This window comes from Heptranchias perlo, chromosome 9, assembly GCF_035084215.1.
Source record: "Heptranchias perlo isolate sHepPer1 chromosome 9, sHepPer1.hap1, whole genome shotgun sequence".
NCBI classification, from domain to species: Eukaryota; Metazoa; Chordata; class Chondrichthyes; order Hexanchiformes; family Hexanchidae; genus Heptranchias; species Heptranchias perlo.
The window spans coordinates 15213886-15234009 of NC_090333.1; the positions used below are offsets into that span (position 1 = coordinate 15213886).

At 43.1% G+C, this 20124-nt stretch overlaps 2 protein-coding genes across 2 annotated transcripts in view; one reads left to right on the top strand and one right to left on the bottom strand.

Annotated features, from left to right (window-relative positions):
- The window catches only part of LOC137325142 (kynurenine--oxoglutarate transaminase 3-like), an 88977-nt gene extending 84139 nt beyond the window's left edge, over positions 1–4838 (bottom strand). The window contains exon 1 of the mRNA XM_067989893.1: positions 4753–4838. The gene's annotated coding sequence lies outside the window, so the exon portion shown is untranslated. The remainder of the gene's footprint in view (positions 1–4752) is intronic.
- The window catches only part of LOC137325141 (volume-regulated anion channel subunit LRRC8B-like), a 97988-nt gene that overhangs the window by 48871 nt on the left and 28993 nt on the right, over positions 1–20124 (top strand). The gene's annotated exons all lie outside the window — the stretch shown is intronic.

A 20124-nucleotide genomic window follows, 5' to 3' on the forward strand; every position in this document is an offset into this window, starting at 1 on the left:
CCGGCATGCTATCCTCTTTTTCTACTGTAAATACTGACGCAAAGTTCAATGTCCGCCATTTCCCCATTGTCAATGACAATATCCCCACTTTCAGTTTTTAAGGGGCCAACACTGCTCCTGACCACCCTCTTTTTCCTAATATAACTATAAAAGTTCTTCGTATTGGTTTTGATATCCCTTGCGAGTTTCTTTTCATTCTCTCTTTTTGTAGCTCTTACTATCTGTTTTGTGACCCTTTGTTGATCTTTGTATCTTTCCCATTCGCCAGGATCTGTGCCATTTTTTGCCTTTTTGTATGCCCTTTCCTTATGTCTTATACTGTCCCTTACCTCTTTAGTTGTCCATGGCTGTTTTTTTTGGCAAGTAGAGTTCTTGCCCCTCAGGGGTATAAACCGATTCTGTATCATGTTAAATGTTTCTTTAAACATTTCCCACTGATCATCAGTCGTTTTACCCATTAACAGATTTGCCCAGTTTACTGTGGACAGTCTCTGTCTCATCCCATTGAAGTCGGCCTTACCCAAGTCTAGAATCTTAGCAGCTGACTCACTTTTTTCCCTTTCAAACACTACATTGAACTTGAAGTGAAGTAACCAATTTTTTTTTGACAGGCCTGCTGGTGAAACTCTGAATGGGGAAGAAGTCAGAGAGACAGTCCTCCTACTTGCTGAGACACAGGGTAAAAGGGAAAGTAGGCACACGGGCAGGAAATCAGATTTTAAACAGGGAAGTGCAAGATGCAGGCCTAGGACTGGGGCTGGAAGCTGAGATACAGGAGATCAATGATTGCAATTAGATGTTGTCTAGAAAGAAAGGTAATGTCAAAAACAAGCAACTCAGCCCACACTAGGAACAAAACGTGTGGTTTATTATTTTTTTTCTCATTTTCCATGGAGACAAGTGAAATTTAAATGAAATATGGGTAGTTTGTTTGCAACGGTTATTCTGTATGTTCACAGAATAAAGCAACTTAATGATTCACATCAAACCTCACCTCACCAAGTTATTTTCAGTCAGCCTTTGAAAATATTGGAAAAGTGTGCAGGAGGGTATGTGTGGGAAAGACACAACATCCAGTTCAAATCACAAGGAGGTAATACTGTTACACGCTCAGGTTACACTATCGTATGATTAGATATTGGGCAGAACGTCAACTGGGATTGAACTACACGGTTGTACCTTAGAAGATACCTAAGGCAGACTTGAAACATGTAACAGTGGTCTATTTGGAATGCTGATTCCCCCTATCGCTGAGCCTGTTGAGACGTTCCTGGTCTGTCTGGGCTCAACCATTCACTGCACAAACTCGCTGAGTCATCAGGGGAGTTTTTTTTCTTGTTTTCTTAATGCAAGTGGGAGTTTTGAGTAGCAGGATGTTTATGCCAAGTCTGTATGTAAATAGTTGACTGTACTGCCGATTTTTGTTTGGCACAAATTTCACGATTTTTAGATTTCACCAGTCATAAATTTATAACCTCAGTTTGATACATTGTATTGAAGTTTCCTGCTCTTAGTAATACATCTGTTAAAATATACCTCCCTTTTACTGAGCGTAGTGTGGAGATAAGGAGGGGGAGGAGTGGAATTAGTGAATGCTATGGAACTACTTAATGTAATTTTTTAAAAAAAGACCCTCATTTTATTGTGAGACTACAAGAGATGGAGATAGATCTTTAACGTTGCTGCAGTGCCAAAACTAGAGCACTACTGTGGGGTCAGATCAGTGACTGGACTCTCCAGTGTAGTTGGGAATTGTCCCCTGCCCCCACTCACCCTGACTACTGGGTGAGAATCGCTTTGCACCATGCCATTCCAGTCCCCAAAGTTATCTCACTGCAGAGGATCGCGACGGTTTCACAATGACAACAAGAATGTGAATAGAGCTGCAAACCTACTTCAGAATAATAGACTAAGTATGATCTTGCAATGCCAATATAAATCAGCTTCCCATATCCAAAACAAACTGGGGAGCAAAGTGCTTTCAGTTGACTTTGTGCAGTATGATTGCACACTTTTTTATTTCTTGGGATTGTCCAGCTCCTGTCAAAGCTACAATTTAATCAATGAATAGCCATCTTTCAGCATTAAAATCTGCAAACTGATTTGCTCTGAACAAAGAAACTGTTTGTGTATTAATGCAGAGGCTGAGCGACCCTTGTGTTTTCTAGTGCTTATTAGGCCAGAAAAATTCATTCAGCAATTTGAAGATTGAGTTGGTAGGTTGAGATTCCAGCTGGAATTTGTTTCTCTATTACCCTGGGTGGTGCTGGCAGCAACTATATCACAATTTATGGGATCCTCCCCTTTATTATATCTGCTGCTTTTTACATGTCTCATTAAAGATCTGTCCAAGTTAATTGGAAGCCATTCCAATTGCATGCATAAACATTTGAAGAGCTAGCGTAAAACACTGCACTCTGAGCAGTTACTCTGCCCAAAGGGATCTCTTTATGTACCCAGTAAGAGAGATTAGGAAACAAGGATTTCAGTGTAATTAAGAACATTGGGAGATAGTGCCTTAGTTGGTGGAAGTTTCATTTTCCGATTGCTGTAGGCTTGAAGTTATTACAGTTCCTCATTAGTGTTAGCATAGTTTTCACAAGAGATGGAATGGGTGGATCTGTGAACAATTTGTTAATGTATTTTCAAGTGGTAGACACTTCTGATGTCCTTTTTTGTTTCTATCAGTATGACTTAATTCAAGAAACAAAACTCCACTTGGAATTTAAAAAAAATTATTATTCAGTCCAGGGATGTGGGTGTTGCTGGCAAGACTGGCATTTATTGCCCATCCCTAGTTGTCCTGTGAAGGTGGTGATGCAACTGAGTGACTTGCTAGGCCACTTCAGGGGGCCGTTACGAGTCAACCACATTGGTGTGGGACTGGATTCACGTATAGACCAGACCGGGTGAAGGCGGCAGGTCTTAAAGGACGTGAGTCAACCAGTTGAGTTTTTATGACAATCTGACAGCTTCGTGGTCACTTTTACTGATACCAGCTTTCTATTTCCAGATTTTTTTTTAAAACTCGCATTGTCTGGATCACTAGGCCAGTAACATAACTATTACGCTACCGTACCCATACATGATATTAATAGAATACGTTACCTGTGCGTAAATGGCTGCCTGGTTGGCTATGTAACACTGTACTACTATGTAACTCATTGCATGAAAGGCACTTTAAGACTTGTATTTGCATTATGCAAATACAAGTCTTTTCTTTATAGACTCACCGTCGTAAAATTACACACTGCGGGACAAACGAACACTTAACATGTTTGTCTGAAATCCTCTTCTTGCTGTTTTAGTGGAAATACCAAGACAATAGCAGGGAGAGGAATTTCAAACAGACACGTTAAGCACTTGTAATTATTCCACTGAGCAAATTCAAGGCCCACTTTTGTTCCCAGCAATTACTGGGACAACTGCACAGTTGTACTGAAGACTGCAGATGTGACACTGATAATATTCCTGACAAGCCGGATGTTATTGCAGTTTCTATTTTTAATCTTATTAAGGGTACATGACTTTATATTGGGGGGAGAGACGAGTTTTTTTCACTGCAGTTTTCCAAGCTGATTGTTGGAAGACCAGATGTTAACTAATTACATAGTGTCAATAAAATCCAATATGCACAGCGTGGAGACTAGAGATTTCACCCCTGGTCTCCTTAGTACAGGAGGTGTCTCCAATGCTGCACATAAGTCAAACAGTTGTGACATGTGGGTTATGGTATTTGCTCTGATCCAAAACATTAGCATCAAGGAAGCCCAAATGTCTTTAATTACAGTTGACTTGCTTTTCTGCACAGCCATGCACACAAATCACTGAGGTTGAAGATTGCACCCGGGTACCGGCTATGTTTGTAAATTAGTTACTGTCAACCATGTGAAAAGGAGACTCTTTCTCTCTCTCTTTCTCTCTCTCTTTCTCTTTCTCGCTGATGACAATGGGCCAGAAATTTCTCCGAGCAGTGAGGCAACACTCGCCGCAGCTCCTGCGAATTAAATTAACAAAATTACTTACTGCGGGCTCTGTGGCATCGAATTGCTTGATTTTGAATTTTTTTTTAAAAAATGGTGTGCTATCAACCCAGCCTCTGAGTAGCGTGAGTTGCTGCAGCTAGGACAGTCTACGAGGAGAAGATACCGCCCACAAAATCTGTCAGGAAGAGAAGTCACACCCACATTCAAGCTGCATTGCTCAAACAGACTTCATTCATTTAAAGTTAATATTCTGGATGTTATCGTAAATAATTTTTTTATATATAAAAAAAGCCAAAGAAATAATTAAATTAAAGAGACAGAAGGGAATTGTTTTTTAAATTTAAATTTTTAATTTTTTTACGGCCAAAAGCTATTTAAAATAAGGAGTAATATGAGACTCCACATTTTTAAAATGTAGTTGTTTGGCAGTCATTAAAATTAACTGCCTTTCAAATCTTAGTTTAGATCTGTATTTTTAAGCGTGCCTGTTTGGTGGCGTAATTAATTACTTTCCAGCTGGACAGATGAGCAAGTGTGCACTTTTTCAATCATTTCTCTGATTGCACCGTATGATGTCCCTTTAATTCGAAGCTATGAAATCATGGGTGAACCAATAGGAGCAAGTTTATGATTTCCATATTTTAGTGCTCCTTCAATTTGCCATTAAAAACGGAGAGCGCTGTTGAGCCCCTCTGTTATTTCGGGAGCAATTTCTGGCCCAATATTTTTGCACCTATGTATAGCAACGGATTTAAAATGAACAAACCTTCATTCTGATTCTCCTCTCTGTTGCCTTTCCTGACCAGGAAACGGGAGGTCCACATCAACAGTTTCTGCCTTTTGGCTGATGACAGGATTTCCCATATTTTGTCCCTTAAATAAATTAAATAAATCTCTGCATCCGATGTGATTGGTAAGCTTGGGTCATGTGATAGCGACTGACACGGTCACGGAACCTCACCCTGCCTCCAAGTGACAAAAATAGAAAGTTGGATCAGCAGCAGCCATGTCATTTCCTCTTGGCCGAAGCCATCAGCCTGTTCGCTGACCTGTGGGAGTCTTCACTTGGGATTGGAAACTTGGATGGAAAAGTTGTTTCAGCCGGAGGTCAAGTTGTACAATTAACGTCATCATCAAATCTGAGTTGCACTAGAATAAACATTCGTGCTGGTCGAATGTGCGTGGTGGGGCTCATTGAGAAGGATATTTTTTTAAACTTAACAAAATCCTTTTCACAGAGGAGTCGCTCTGCAATGTAACCTCAAGTGGAATTACATAGAATTACAACATGGAAATGTTCAGCCCGACCAGTCTGTGGTGGTGTTTATCCACCACACGAGCAGTAGTCCTAATCCCATGTGCCCACCCTGTTCCCATGTTCCTTTATTCCCCTTTATTTGAACCACCTATTCTTAAATGTTGACATAGTCTTTGCTGCACTAACTCCAGTAAAACATTTCACAGACTCTCAGCCCTCTGGTTTCTATTGCCCCCTGTTTTATATCTTTTACATTTAATCTTATATCCAAGTCCCCTTGTTCTAGACCCCTCAATCATAAGAATGTAAGAAATAGGAGCAGGAGTAGGCCATGGGGGCCCATAAGCCTGCTCTGCCATTCAATAAGATCATGGAGGATCATCTATCTTAACCAAGGGTACGGTAGCATAATGTTTATGATACTGGACTGGTAATCCAGTGGCTTGGACTAATAATCTGGAATTAAGAGTTCAACTCCTGCTGAGGAATTTAAATTCAATTACTTAAATAAAATGTGGAATAAAAAAACCTAGTATCAGTAATGGTGGCCATGAAACTACCAGATTGTTGCCCCACTTTAGGGAAGGAAACTAGCTGGTCTGGCTCCAGACCCACAGCAATGTGGTTGATTCTGAAATGGCCGAGCAAGCCACTCAGTTGTACAATCTTGCTCAAGAAGGTGGCTCACCACCACCTTCTCATAGGACAATTAGGAATGAGCAATGCCCACATCCAATGAATAAAAAAACCCCTCCATTTCCCACATATCCCTTGATTCCCTTAGTGTCCAAAAATCTATTGATCTCAATCTTGAATATGCTCAATGACAAAACGTCCACAGCTCTATGGGATAGGGAATTCCAACAATTCACAGCCCTCCGAGTGAAGATATTTTTTCTCATCTCGGTCCTAAATGGCTGACCCCTGGTTCTAGACTCTCCAGCCAGGGGAAACAACCTTTCAGCATCTACCCTGTCAAGCTCTCTAAGAATTTTATATCTTTCAATGAGATCACCTCTCATTCTTTGAAACTCCAGAGAATATGCCCATTCGACTCAATCACTCCTCATAGGACATCCCTCTCATCCCAGGAATCAAACTAGTGAACCTTCATTGCACCTCCTATAAGGCAAATATATCCTTCCTTAGGTAAAGAGACCAAAACTGTATACAGTACTCCAGGTGTGGTCTCACCAGAGCTCTATATAATTGCAGCATGGGATGTGGGCGTCGCTGGCAAGGCCAGCATTTATTGCCCATCACTAATTGCCCTTGAGAAGGTGGTGGTGAGCCGCCTTCTTCAACTGCTGTAGTCCGTGTGGTGAAGGTTTTCCCACAGTGCTGTTAGGAAGGGAGTTCCAGGATTTTGACCCAGCGACGATGAAGGAACGGCGATATATTTCCAAGTCGGGATGGTGTGTGACTTGGAGGGGAACATGCAGGTGGTGTTGTTCCCATGTGCCTGCTGCCCTTGTCCTTCTAGGTGGTAGAGGTTGTGGGTTTGGAAGGTGCTGTCGAAGAAGCCTTGGCGAGTTGCTGCAGGGCATCCTGTGGATGGTACACACTGCAGCCACAGTGCGCCGGTGGTGAAGGGAGTGAATGTTTAGGGTGGTGGATGGGGTGCCAATCAAGCAGGCTGCTTTGTCCTGGATGGTGTCGAGCTTCTTGAGTGTTGTTGGAGCTGCACTCATCCTGGCAAATGCAGAGTATTCCATCACACTCATAACTTGTGCCTTGTGGATGGTGGAAAGGCTGTGGGGAGTCAGGAGGTGAGTCACTTGCCGCAGAATACCCAGCCTCTGACCTGCTCTTGTAGCCACAGTATTTATATGGCTGGTCCAGTTAAGCTTCTGGTCAACGGTGACCCCCAGGATGTTGATGGTGGGGGATTCGGCGATAGTAATTCCGTTGAATGTCAAGGGGAGGTGGTTAGACTCTCTCTCTTGTTGGAGATGGTCATTGCCTGTCACTTGTCTGGCGCGAATGTTACTTGCCACTTATCAGCCCAAGCCTGGATGTTGTCCAGGTATTGCTGCATGCGGGCACAGACTACTTCATTATCTGAGGGGTTGCAAATGGAACTGAACACTGTGCAATCATCAGCGAACATCCCCATTTCTGACCTTATGATGGAGGGAAGGTCATTGATGAAGCAGCTGAAGATGGTTGGGCCTAGGACACTGCCTTGAGGAACTCCTGCAGCAATGTCCTGGGGCTGAGATGATTGGCCTCCAACAACCACGACCATCTTCCCTTGTGCTAGGTATGACTCCAGCCACTGGAGAGATTTCTCCCTGATTCCCATTAACTTCAATTTTACTCGGGCTCCTTGGTGCCACATTCGGTCAAATGCTGCCTTGATGTCAAGGGCAGTCACTTTCACCTCAGCTCTGGAATTCAGCTCTTTTGCCCATGTTTGGACCAAGGCTGTAATGAGGTCTGGAGCTGAGTGGTCCTGGCGGAACCCAAACTGAGCATTGTTGAGCAGGTTATTGGTGAGTAAGTGTGGCTTGATAGCACTGTCGACGACACCTTCCATCATCTTGCTGATGATTGAGAGTAGACTGATGGGGCGATAATTGGCCGGATTGGATTTGTCCTGCTTTTTGTGGACAGGACATACCTGGGCAATTTTCCACATTGTTGGGTAGATGCCAGTGTTGTAGCTGTACTGGAACAGCTTGGCTAGAGGCGCGGCTAGTTCTGGAGCACAAGTCTTCAGCACTACAACCGGGATGTTGTCGGGGCCCATAATCTTTGCTGAATCCAGTGCACTCAGCCGTTTCTTGATATCACGTGGAGTGAATCGAATTTGCTAAAGACTGGCTTCTGTGATGGTGGGGATATTGGGAGGAGGCCGAGATGGATCATCCACTCGGCACTTCTGGCTGAAGATGGTTGCAAACGCTTCAGCCTTGTCTTTTGCACTCCTCACTCTTATACTCCAACTGCCTTGCAACAAAGGCTAACCATTTGCCTTCCTAATTGCTTGCTGTACCTGCATGTTAACTTTCTATGATTTGTGTACAAGGACATCCAAATCCTCTGATTACCAACATTTCTTCGTCTCTCACCTTTTAAAAAATATTCTGCTTTTCTATTCTTCCTACCAATGTGGATAATTTCACATTTTCTCACATTATACTCCATCTACCACCTTCTCACCCACTCACTTAACCTGTCTATATCCCTTTGCAGCCACTTTGCGTCCTCTTCAAAGCTTACCTTCCCACCTAGCTTTGTATCGTCAGTAAATTTGGATACATTACACTCGGTCCCCTTATCTAAGTTATTGATATATATTGTAAACAGCTGAGGCCCAAGCACTGATCCTTACGGCACCCCACTGGTTACAACCTGCCAATCCGAAAATGACCCGTTTATTCCTACTCTCTATTTTCTATCTGTTAACCAATTCTCAATCCATGCTAATATATTACCCTCAATCCCATGAGCCTTAATCTTGTGTAACAACCTCTTGTGTGGCACCTTATTGAATGCCTTTTGAAAATCCAAATATACGACATCCACTGGTTTCCCCCTTAACTACCCTGCTGGTCAGTTTCCATCTGTTCTGTCCCATCCCCTCATAATTTTAAGTCTCTCTGCCAAATCATCCCTTAATTTCCTCTGGTCTAATGAAAACAGGTGGAAGTACAACAATGGTAACCATCATTTTAAAAATGTAAAACCCACCGTAAAACCTGTTATGTAAACAGTACGCCTAATACAACTCAATAGACAGTGAGTGAAGACCATTAGAATCGTAGAATCATAGAAGTTTACAACATGGAAACAGGCCCTTCGGCCCAACATGTCCATGTCGCCCAGTTTATACCACTAAGCTAGTCCCAATTGCCTGCACTTGGCCCATATATAGAACTAGGCCCATATATATATATATACCATTCATCCCATCAGACTTGTGGTTTCCACAGACCAGCTACAATTTAAAATGGACTGTCCCGAATTTATTTAGTCTCCTGAGGAGGGTGAATGAACCACAGGGAAAACTTCCAAGATAAAATGTGAATAAAATTCCAACCACTCCCCCGCCCTTCCCCACCCCCCCCCCCCCACCCACCCCCGAGCACCAAGCTCATTGATCAAAACTTCAAAATCTCAAATTAACATTAGTTGAACTGAAATCCATGAGGATAGGTTTCCCGACCGATATCGGGACTGCTGGCAGGAATTGGGCCTGTGTGGGACCAGGAAACTGGGCGCTGATTACTCCGGTCAGATCCCTGCTGGGAGACTCTTCCGTTAATATTTCTCTCTGGGCCGTACTCCTGTTCATTTTATATGCATGCTAATGACAGGCTTGTTGAACCTGCCAGTGTTTGGACGGAAGGTGCGCCCAATGTTATTTCTTCCCATTCAGGCCAGGCGTTAAAGGTAAGCTGCATTCTTAAATCAAACTTAAAGGGACGCAGAAAGCAAAATACTGCAGATACTGAAAATTTGAAACGAAAAACAGAAAACGCTGCAAACACTCAGCAGGTCTGGCAGCATCTGTTGGGAAAACACAAACCTGTTAACGTTTTGGGTATAAACCTTTCCTCAGAACTGAAGGATGCTTTCAGTAAAATCCTCTTCCTCATCTAATTGTCTCACTTAGCAAATTAATGCAGGCATCACAAGATTCCCATGTTCATTTTTGATGCTCGGAATTGTCTGGAAAATGACATAGAAGAGCAGAATGAAGAGTTCAGGACTTACTGACATTACAGATGAAGTTCAGATCTACCAAACCATGATCACCTGAAGACAGAGGTGGCATTCATCTGCAGGGTATCCTACTTGAAATACCAACACAGTTCCAAATATATAAATTGGCTTTGGCTTGACAGTCTCATTCGGGCCATAAGGTTGGTTAGTTTGGGAGATAGAAAGTTTTTAAGTTTAAGGCACATTCTTAGGGTAGAATGGAGAGCGCTTTAGTCTGCATCTCATGTGCATCATACTTGATCCTAAAATGCTATTATGTAGAGTTTGAGGAGAGGTTTTAAATTACTAAACACTCAACAATTTGCTGTGATTGTAAAGTTTTTTTTCGTTACCTCGAACTCGACAATGATTTCCTGGTCAGCCTCCCATTTCCACCCTCCATAAACTTGAGCTCATGCAAAACTCTGCTGCCCGAATCCTAACTGGCACCATCCCATTCACCCATCACCCCTGTGCTCGCTGAGCTACATTGGGTCCCAGTCCACTAACATCCTGAAATTAAAATTCACATCCTTGTTTTCAAATCCCTCCATGGCCTTGCCCCTCCCTATCTCTGTAACCCCCCTCCAGCCCTACAACCCTCCAAGAACTCTGTGTTCCCCCAATTCTAGCCTCTTGTGCATCCGCCATTTACTTCACCCCACCATTGGCGGCCGTGCCTTCAGCTGTCTAGGCCCTAAACTCTGGAAGACCCTCCCTAAACCTCTCCACCTCAATCCCCTCCTTTTAAGAAGCTCCTTTAAAACCTACTTTTTTGACCAAGCTTTTGGCCACCTATCCTAATGTCTTCTCCTTGGGTTCGATATCAATTATTTTTTTGGTCACATTATGCTCCTGTGAAATGCCTTGGGACAATTTACTATGTCGTTGTTGTTGTACTTCATGTGCTTTGACAACATCATCCAGAGACAGAATCAACTTCCAGATGTGTGCTTGTGCATCCCCCATTTTCATCGCTCCACCATTGGCGGCCGTGCCTCCAGCGGCCTAGGCCCCAAACTCTGGAATTCCCTCCCCAAACCTCTCCGGCCTCTCTACATCTCCTCCTTCAAGACGTTCCTTTAAAACCTAGCTCTTTGACCAAGCTTTTGGTCACCTGTCCTAATATCCCCTTATGAGGCTCGATGTCAATTTTTGTCTGATAACGCTCCTGTGAAGCACCTTGGGGGACTATATAAATGAAAGTTGTTGTTGTATGCTGATGACACCCAGGTCTATATCTCCACCACCTCTCTCAACCCCTCCACTGCCTTTACATTGTCAGGCTACTTGTCCAACATCCAGTCTTGGATGAGCTGTAACTTCTTCCAGCTAAACATTGGGAAGACTGGAGCTTATGTCTTTAGACCTACCACAAACTCTGTACTCTTGCCACTGACTCCATCTCACTCCCTGGCCACTATCTCAGACTAAACCAGACTGTTAACAACCTCGGTGTCCCGTTTGATTCTGAGTTGAGCTTCTGACCACATAGCCTCTTTATCATAAAGGCCTCCTCCCTCCACCTCTGGAACACCTCAAATTTAAAATTCTCATCCTCGTGTTTAAATCCCTTCACTACTCTATCTCTGTAACCTTCTCCGGCCCTACAAGTTTCCCACCCCCACTGCCACCTTCATCATACTCTTCATTCATCTCACTCCAGCCTGTTGTGTAGCCCCCTCCTTTACCCTACCACTGACAGCTGTGCCTTCAGTTGTGTAGGTCCCACATCTGGAATTCCCTTCCTGATCTCTTCCACCTATCCACCTCCTTCTCCTTTAAGACCATCCATTAAACCCACCTCTTTGATCAAACTTTGGTCACCCTTCATAATCTCTCCTTTGGCCCGATGTCCATTTCTCCTTGCGCCTTTTATGAAGTACCTTTTAGGATGTCTTTCTGCACTAAAATAGCAATATAAATATAAAATAGCAATTAATATGTTGTTTAAAAAAAACCCTCTTTATTTGTAACATTGCTGAAACTCAGGAATACCAGCAATGGATTAAAAAAAATTAGTTAAAATAAGTGGCAGCTCACAATAATTTGCACCATTCACAGTCACCATTTCGATGGGCCTTAATGGCAGTTCCGAAGTTCTGGTGAGAGTTTACCTTCTGTTATCTTTATTATATAGTGATTAATGTTTGCAAATGTCCTTTCGTTGAGAGGATATTAGAGGTATCACAGAATTAGGTAATGGTTATCTGAGGATAAGGCAAGGGATAATCAAAGGCTCTTTGTTTTATGCAGAGGAATTGCACTCTTTGTACTGGAAACAGTTGGTGATGATGTCCTGCCTGATGTTGGGTAATTCTGGAAGCGGGTTGTCCTGTGCCACCTCTTTTCTCTCTCCTGGGCATCCTCCTCTAACCTGTCCAGTTCTTTCCCGCCTTTGGGACACTATACTGGACCCAATACCACTGCCTTTTATTGTGGTGGCTTTTTCTCAGGGTGGTATATGGGCATAAATACAGGGCAATCCCTGGGGCTACTAAACCATGCCCCAGCATGCTTCAGAGCAGGCAGATTAGGGTTATGGTGGGGTCAGCAGACTAAATTATGGTAGCCACTTATTGGGGCAGAGTTTCGGCAGAAGGCCTTTCCGCCCCATTTTCGTTGTCGGACCGCCTCTGTACCACCATAAAATGGGCGGTTTTATCAAGGAAAATCCAGGCCATTACCTCTGCGAAATTGCTTTCACTACTGCTGTTCATTTGACTTTTTCCACCCTCTCATTTCATTTCCATCTTTTGCTCATGGCTACTTTTCTATGATGAGAATATTTGTTGATAGGTGTGTATATTTGAAATATTTATTCCTATTTTAACATTTTTAATCCCTTATCTTCATCCGCCCTTCCCCCACCCCCCGCCCCCCCCCCCCCACCCCACCCCGGCGGCCCCCAATCTACAGTGAAAAAAGACTGGAGCATGGCTTCCTGTAAAGTAAAAAGTAAAGAACTTGCAGATATATATTACACCTTTCACATCCTCAGGACATTTAAAGCACGTTACAGCCAATGAAGTACTTTTGAAGTGTAGTCACTGTGGTAATATAAGCAAACGCGGCAGCCAATTTGCCCAAAGCAAGATCCCACAAACAGCAATCCGATAAATGACCAGATAATTTTGGTGATGTTGGTTGTAGTCAAGTACCAGGAAGAGCCAGGTCCTGTTCCTCCCCCAATTCCACCCCCACCGCTATGACTCTCTCTTGCTATTTTCCCTCCACTTCTGGGAATTGCTGCAGTCACCACTTGCCACCTTCCCCCTCAACAGAACACTCTCGATTTGGACCTGAGTGGAAGGGACTGAAAACTGCATCCACCCCTGACCCCAACCCTACCTCCACTTCTAATAGTTTCAAAAACCACCTGCAAAGCTTCTGCACTTCCTGTGGGAAAATTAACTGATGCTTTGAAGTGAAACTAACTAATATTGAGGAAAAGAACTCCAACAGAGATGGCCAATCATATGGCTAAATTGTGTGCCCTCATTTTGATCAACGTGACCTTGGAAGTTACATGGTGGCTTTGTCAAGGCTTTGGAGATTTGGATGTTATGGGAAAGACCGGTTTTGGAGCAGATCTTCCAGCTTGTGGGAAAAAGCACAATTAACTTGTACAAGTCTGAACGAGGAGTTGAAACATGTGCTTTCCTGTGGGAATTATTTAGACGTGGTTCTCACACAAGCTTCATACAGTTGGAAGGCTACCGAACATACTGTAGGGACATCCTTTAAGAAGCACATCGCTTGGAAACTGCTGACATCTTTTGCTGGCTCTGTGGTCCATCAGTTAATAATCCTCTTTTTAAAAAGAAAAACCTGCTGTTCACTCTCTCTAACATATCAGTAAATTGAGAGGAATTGTGTCAGGAGTTTTCCTCAGTCTTCACTACAATTTGCCTTCCTGTCAAATAAATTTATATCAGTTTCATGCTTCTTTAAGATTGGATACAGTAGTTTAGTTCCTGTCGTAGCTGCACCAGCAACCTAGAGGTCAAAATCCCATTGCAGCAAGTTATGAAATTGAATTCAATTAATCTGGTCATTTGTCAGTCAGTCAGTATTGGAACAAATGACCATGAATGCTGCTGGATTATTATAAACACAGCTGGTTGCACTAATGACCTTCAGGGAAGACAACTGGCTTGTCCTACATGTGACTCCAGTCCCACATTGACTCATCAAGTTCTCTGAAACGGTCTGGCAAGCCCTTCAGTTTAACAGCAACTCGGGACGGGAAATAGACGCTGCCTCGCCAGCGTTGCCCACAACCCGAAAACAAATAACAAAAAATAGAAACATCTTCCTTTCTGTTTGACACCGTGTGGGCATGAGAATATTGGGAAATAGAAATTTTCTTCATTTATTTCTTCTCCAAACTGTAATTCAAATGAGAAATCTCCTGACACTGCTCCTTTAAGAGATTTTATTTTCATGACAGTCATAAGAGATCCATGGTGTTATAAAGGCCTTGATTTGGATACCCTCCTGAGATCTTATTCTCTCATCGTTGGCACCTGTTTCTCTTGGATTGCTATCCATCCAGGCAATGTTATCCCAGTATTCTTTTGAATGGTGTACGTTTAGAATCACAGTGAGCAGTTTCTAGTTCTCTTTCGGTATCATTTTCACCTTTTTTTCCACTGTAGCACCGAGTCACAGCCACCAACTATAGCCTGGTGCAGCCGCATAATTCAACCTTGACCAATGTTGTTGTGCCCTCGTTTTGTTTAATGTTGCCTAAGGTATTTAGCAGCCTCAAGCCTCATTCCGATGTGGAGGATTTCTGTTCAGTATTTGGCATCCTGTTTCAGGCCTTGATTGAATGCTGGACCTTTTAAAACACCCGTCTCCCGCTGGGCTCCCACGGTTCTCTTTTGCATACCCCTGTCCTCAGCTCTGCACCAAGTAGACAAACTTGACAGAGTGCTCATGACCACTACGGAAATCCCGATATATTTTGCCTGTCGCAGACTCATGTATGATTTCCACATCAGATAAATTATGATAATCCTTCAAAGCCAGGGGAGGAACCAACCCTGTATTTATTGGCAAGGGGTCAAAAGAGTACAGCCTAGAAATTCCACAAGTCTTGCTTCATCGCTGGATTGCCCACCCCATGAGGGCACCAGAACCATGCCACCCTATCGGGGTGAGGGGGTGCTGGGCATGTCTGACCTAGGTATCCCAGATAAAAGATTCCCACTGCTTTCTGCCCCCTTGCTGTTATTCTGCTTCCTTAACAGCAATGAATTTCCCTGAGATCAATTGCCACTGGGATACAACATTGTAGGCCCACTTACCGACAATGTACGGCAAGTATACCTGCTTCTTGCAGGTATACTTACCTTTGGCTGTACGCTGGGCAGGGCTGGCAGGATTTCAGGAAAGCCCAGCATCAAGGCACCCCCAACTCCAAACTCTCGCCTCCATGTCAGAAGGTTGTGGGTTCAAGTCCCATTCCAAAGACTTGTGTGTCAGCCTGGATTTTGTGCTCCAGTGCAGTACTGAGGGAGTGCTGCACTGTCAGAGGTGCCGTCTTTCAGATGAGATGTTAAACCGAAGCCCCGTTTGCCCTCTCAGGTCGATGTAAAAGATCCCGTGGCATTATTTCGAAGAAGAGCATGGGAGTTCTCCCTGGTGTTCTGGCCAATGTTTATCCCTCAACCAACATCACTAAAACATATTATCTGGTCGTTATCTCATTGCTGTTAGTGGAACCTTGCTATACGCAAATTGGCTGCCGTGTTTCCTACATTACAACAGTGACGACACTTCAAAAGTACTTCATTGGCTGTAAAGTGCTTTGAGACATCCTTAGATTGTGAAAGGCACTACATAAATGCAAGTTTTTCTTTCTACCCTCTACATTAGCGCTAAGAGGGCATATCCAGTGCCACGTGGATGATTGGTGCTTTATCACATTGGATTATTAAGTGAGGAGACGATCAAGGAAATTAATTTCCTTCCTTGATTTTCTGAGAACTTTTTTTTATTCATTCATGGGATGTGCGCATCGCTGGCAAGGCCGGCATTTATTGCCCATCCCTAATTGCCCCTGAGAAGCAGGTGGTGAGCCGCCTTCTTGAACCGCTGCAGTCCGTGTGGTGAAGGTTCTCCCACAGTGCTGTTAGGTAGGGAGTTCCAGGATTTTGACCTAGCGATGAATAAGGAACGGCGATATATTTCCAAGTCAGGATGTTGTGTGACTTGGAGGGGAATGTGAAGTGGTGATGTTCCCATTTGCCCGCTGCCGTTGTCCTTCTGGGTGGTAGAGATCGCGGGTTTGGGAGTTGTTGTCAAAGAAGCCTTGGCAAGTTGCTGCAGTGCATCTTGTCGATGGTACACACTGCAGCCACAGTGTGCTGGTGGTGAAGGGAGTGAATGTTTAGGGTGGTGGATGGGGTGCCAATCAAGCTGGCTGCTTTGTCCTGGATGATGTCGAGCTTCTTGACTGTTGTTGGAGCTGCACTCATCCAGGCAAATGGAGAGTATTCCATCACAATCCTGACTTGTGCCTTGTAGATGGTGGAAAGGCTTTGGGGAGTCAGGAGGTGAGTCACTCGCTGCAGAATACCTAGCCTCTGACCTGCTCTTGTAGCCACAGTATTTATATGGCTGGTCCAGTTAAGTTTCTGGTCAATGGCAACCCCCAGGATGTTGATGGTGGGGGATTCGGCGATGGTAATGCCGTTGAATGTCAAGGGGAGGTGGTTAGACTCTCTCTCGTTGGAGATGGTCATTGCCTGGCACTTGTCTTTTCCTCCATTGAAGTTGAAGATTTTCTGAAGATGTTCAGTGTGCTTTGTCTCAGGGCAGTTTTGGCTTCAGAGGTGGATGGATCAAAACCATAGACATGTGTTTCTCCCATTATTTTATTTTTCCAAGAAGGACCGGACATTTTCGATCCTTAATGGACAGAAGAGTTTTAGATAAATTCATCCAAAAGGAGACGTTCGCGATGGTAATGTGATCACAGATCATTCAAGCGATACATCCAAGAGACTGGTCCTCAAGGACATGTAGTTTGACTTAGATATGTGTCCACTGATGAAAATACTTGATGTTCATCATAAGGAATAAATTACCAATACAAGATAATCTTGATACCCTGACATTAGCACCCAGAACGTTCAGAAAATGCCTGCCAGTAATAGCAGCCATCCCTAAGCTGCAGCAACTATACATACCTCTTTAAAAAGTGGCAATTTGTAACACAGAATGTCCGCCTTCACATTTACGCTGCTACATTGCTGGTCCAATAGTACATTTCTTTACTATCCTGGCGAGTGACGTGTCTGCAAATGACGTCTTTGGCTAGACTCACACTGGCGAAGAAATAAAAGGTATTTTTAATGTTTTTTAAGCATGACCAGTTTTTCCTGCTAGTCTTGGGAAATTGCTCAGTCTGGGGGCGGTCAAAGGATCAGTACCACAGTGAGGATCCATTTCCTTACTGGCATATAGAGTGGGGCCTGCTATCAGGTCATGTGACCGTGTGGGGCTAACCACAACTTGTTTGGTCGGATCAGATCTTCATGTTTAGTTTTTGGACTTCTACGGATCAAATCCCAAATTCGCACTACAACCAATGGTAGCCAAACACTCAGTTGCAGTGCAGAACACATATTGAAAACAAAAGTGGAAGCACTAACTAGCACTAAAGAAAAGTTACACCATATGTCGACTCTAGAATTCAGTAATCGAAATTTAGGCACATTTGCTTAAATAATATTTTTATCTTTCGTCTACTTTCGCCCAACATTTTTTAATCATTGCTGAAATCATCTCCAACACATAACGTGTAGACAGATCATTGTGTTGGTTGTTTTCTTGGTGTATGTATTGAGTGACCATTCCTCAGATAGTTGCATACAATTCACCAAGGTTTGTGCAAATTATGAAAGGAAGTCCTGCCGGAAACTGTTCTTTTTGGCATCAGTAATAGGCTATTTACAAAGCTCAACTTGAAGCATAATTCAGAAGTTCAAAAATACTTTTGTAGATTTGAATGACTATTCCCAGTACAGGAAGCACTCACTGCACGAACTTCTGCCCAGCCAAGCTGAAGACAACATGCCCATGGCTTTGTTCTCACTAACATGGGTGGATCTCAAGTCGATTATCGCGCCAGTAAGATTATATAGCAGGATACAAGCAATTGACCACATGGGAATTGAATTTATAGCTGCCCTACCATTATAGGTCAGGTTGCCCTTTGGTATGTTTTCTTTAATAATGACAAAGATGATTTTTTCTGAGTAAACACATAGTGAGTTAGTCTAAATGGGGGTAAGTTTGACTCTGTGCGATAGTGACAATGAAGTCAATGGAAATAAAAATCGGGAGAGATGTAACATGGGCTGTCGATTCGCTATCACCCGCTTTACACTATCGCACAGAGTCAAAATGACCCCCAGTGTTTGGGACAAAATTGAGCTTTTGCACGAACTAAACACCACCATTCAGTGGAGCACAATCATGCCAGTGCATAACTATTTTACCTGCACAACACCTAAGGGTAGATTTAAACTTTCAACCTCCGGGCGGTAAACTGGTTGGATTAGATTGGCTGCCCGTTATGCAGCCCACCTGATTTTTCTTTCCGTTTACTTCAGTTAAAATGGATTGAAAGGTTCTCCCAGTCTCCTGTCATTAATGGCCATTTTACATTGTTTCCCCAGGTGTTTCAATGGTCTCCTGTTAAAGTTAGGGTGGAAGACTGGGAGAGTCCCCATGGAATTTCAGGGCCATTGGTTTTAATGTATTACCAGTGAATCTCCTGTGGTGCAGCTCAGAGTGAATCAGAGGGTACATGGTTTTCTAAGGAGAGGAGCATCAGTTTTGGCGGCTAATATTGGATAAGTTAGGAATACAGTGAATGATTAAAAATAATTTAATTAATGTGAAATGGATTTCATTAGAAATTGAAATTAAATGAGTGCAGTCGATTCCAAAAATAATTGTATTATGAAAAAGATTTTAAAGGTATAGTAATGAAGGGAATGCTTGTTTAAAATTTAAAAATTCATGTTAAATAGATTAAATTATGTATGAAAATATGTTTATGAATAATTTAAATGGAGTATTTTATAGAATAATTTTAAAATAATTTTGCATATAATGTTTTGTATGGTTTGTATGGAGTATATTTTTTATATGTAAATATCATTGCACATGCACATCGCACATCAACCAATTTGAGTTTTTCAGGTCAAACAGGGTTATAGGGTGGAGGATAACTGATCCAATCGGAGCCTAATGGGATGCGTTTTGTTCCAGCAATTGTCTGCCACGGATTGGCACTTCTTCCTCATTTTGTCTGTGGGGAGGATTAAATTTGGGGGATAGGTTCCTTTCTCTATTTCCCACTCCTTTTCATTAGAACATAAGAGATAGGAGCAGGAGTAGCAGGAGTGTACTGGCCACAGTACACTCACTTCATTGGTCCTTCGAGCCTGCTCCGCCATTCAATGAGATCATGGCTGATCTGATTCAGGCCTCAATTCCATTTTCCCATCACCTTTGACTCCCTTGCTGATGAAAAATTTGTCTAACTCAGCCTTGAATATATTCAATGACCCTTTGGGGCAAAGAATTCCAAAGGTTCACAACCCTCTCAGAGAAGAAATTTCTCCTCATCTCCGTCTTAAATGGGTGACCTCCTATTCTGAGACTATGCCCCCTAATTCTAGATTCCCCTAAGAGGGGAAACATCCTCTCAGCATCTACTCTGTCAAGCCCTCTCAGAATCTTATATGTTTCAATAAGATCTCCTCTCATTCTTTTAAACTCCAGTGCGTATAGACCCAACCTGTTCAATCTTTCCTCATAAGAAAACCCTTCCAATCCCAGAATCAACCTAGTGAACCTTCTCTGAACCACCTCCAATGCAAGTATATCCTTCCTTAAATAAGGGGGCCAGAACTGTACGCTGTACTCTAGGTGTGGTCTCACCAGCACCCTGTACAGTTGTAGCAAGACTTCCCTGCTTTTATACTCCATTCCCCTTGAAATAAAGGCCAATATTCCATTTGCCTTCCCAATTACCTGCTGCATCTGTATGCTAACCTTTTGTGTTTCATGTACGAGGACACCCAAATCCCTCTGTACCGCAGCATTCTGTAGGCCTTCTCCATTTATATAATATTTTGCTTT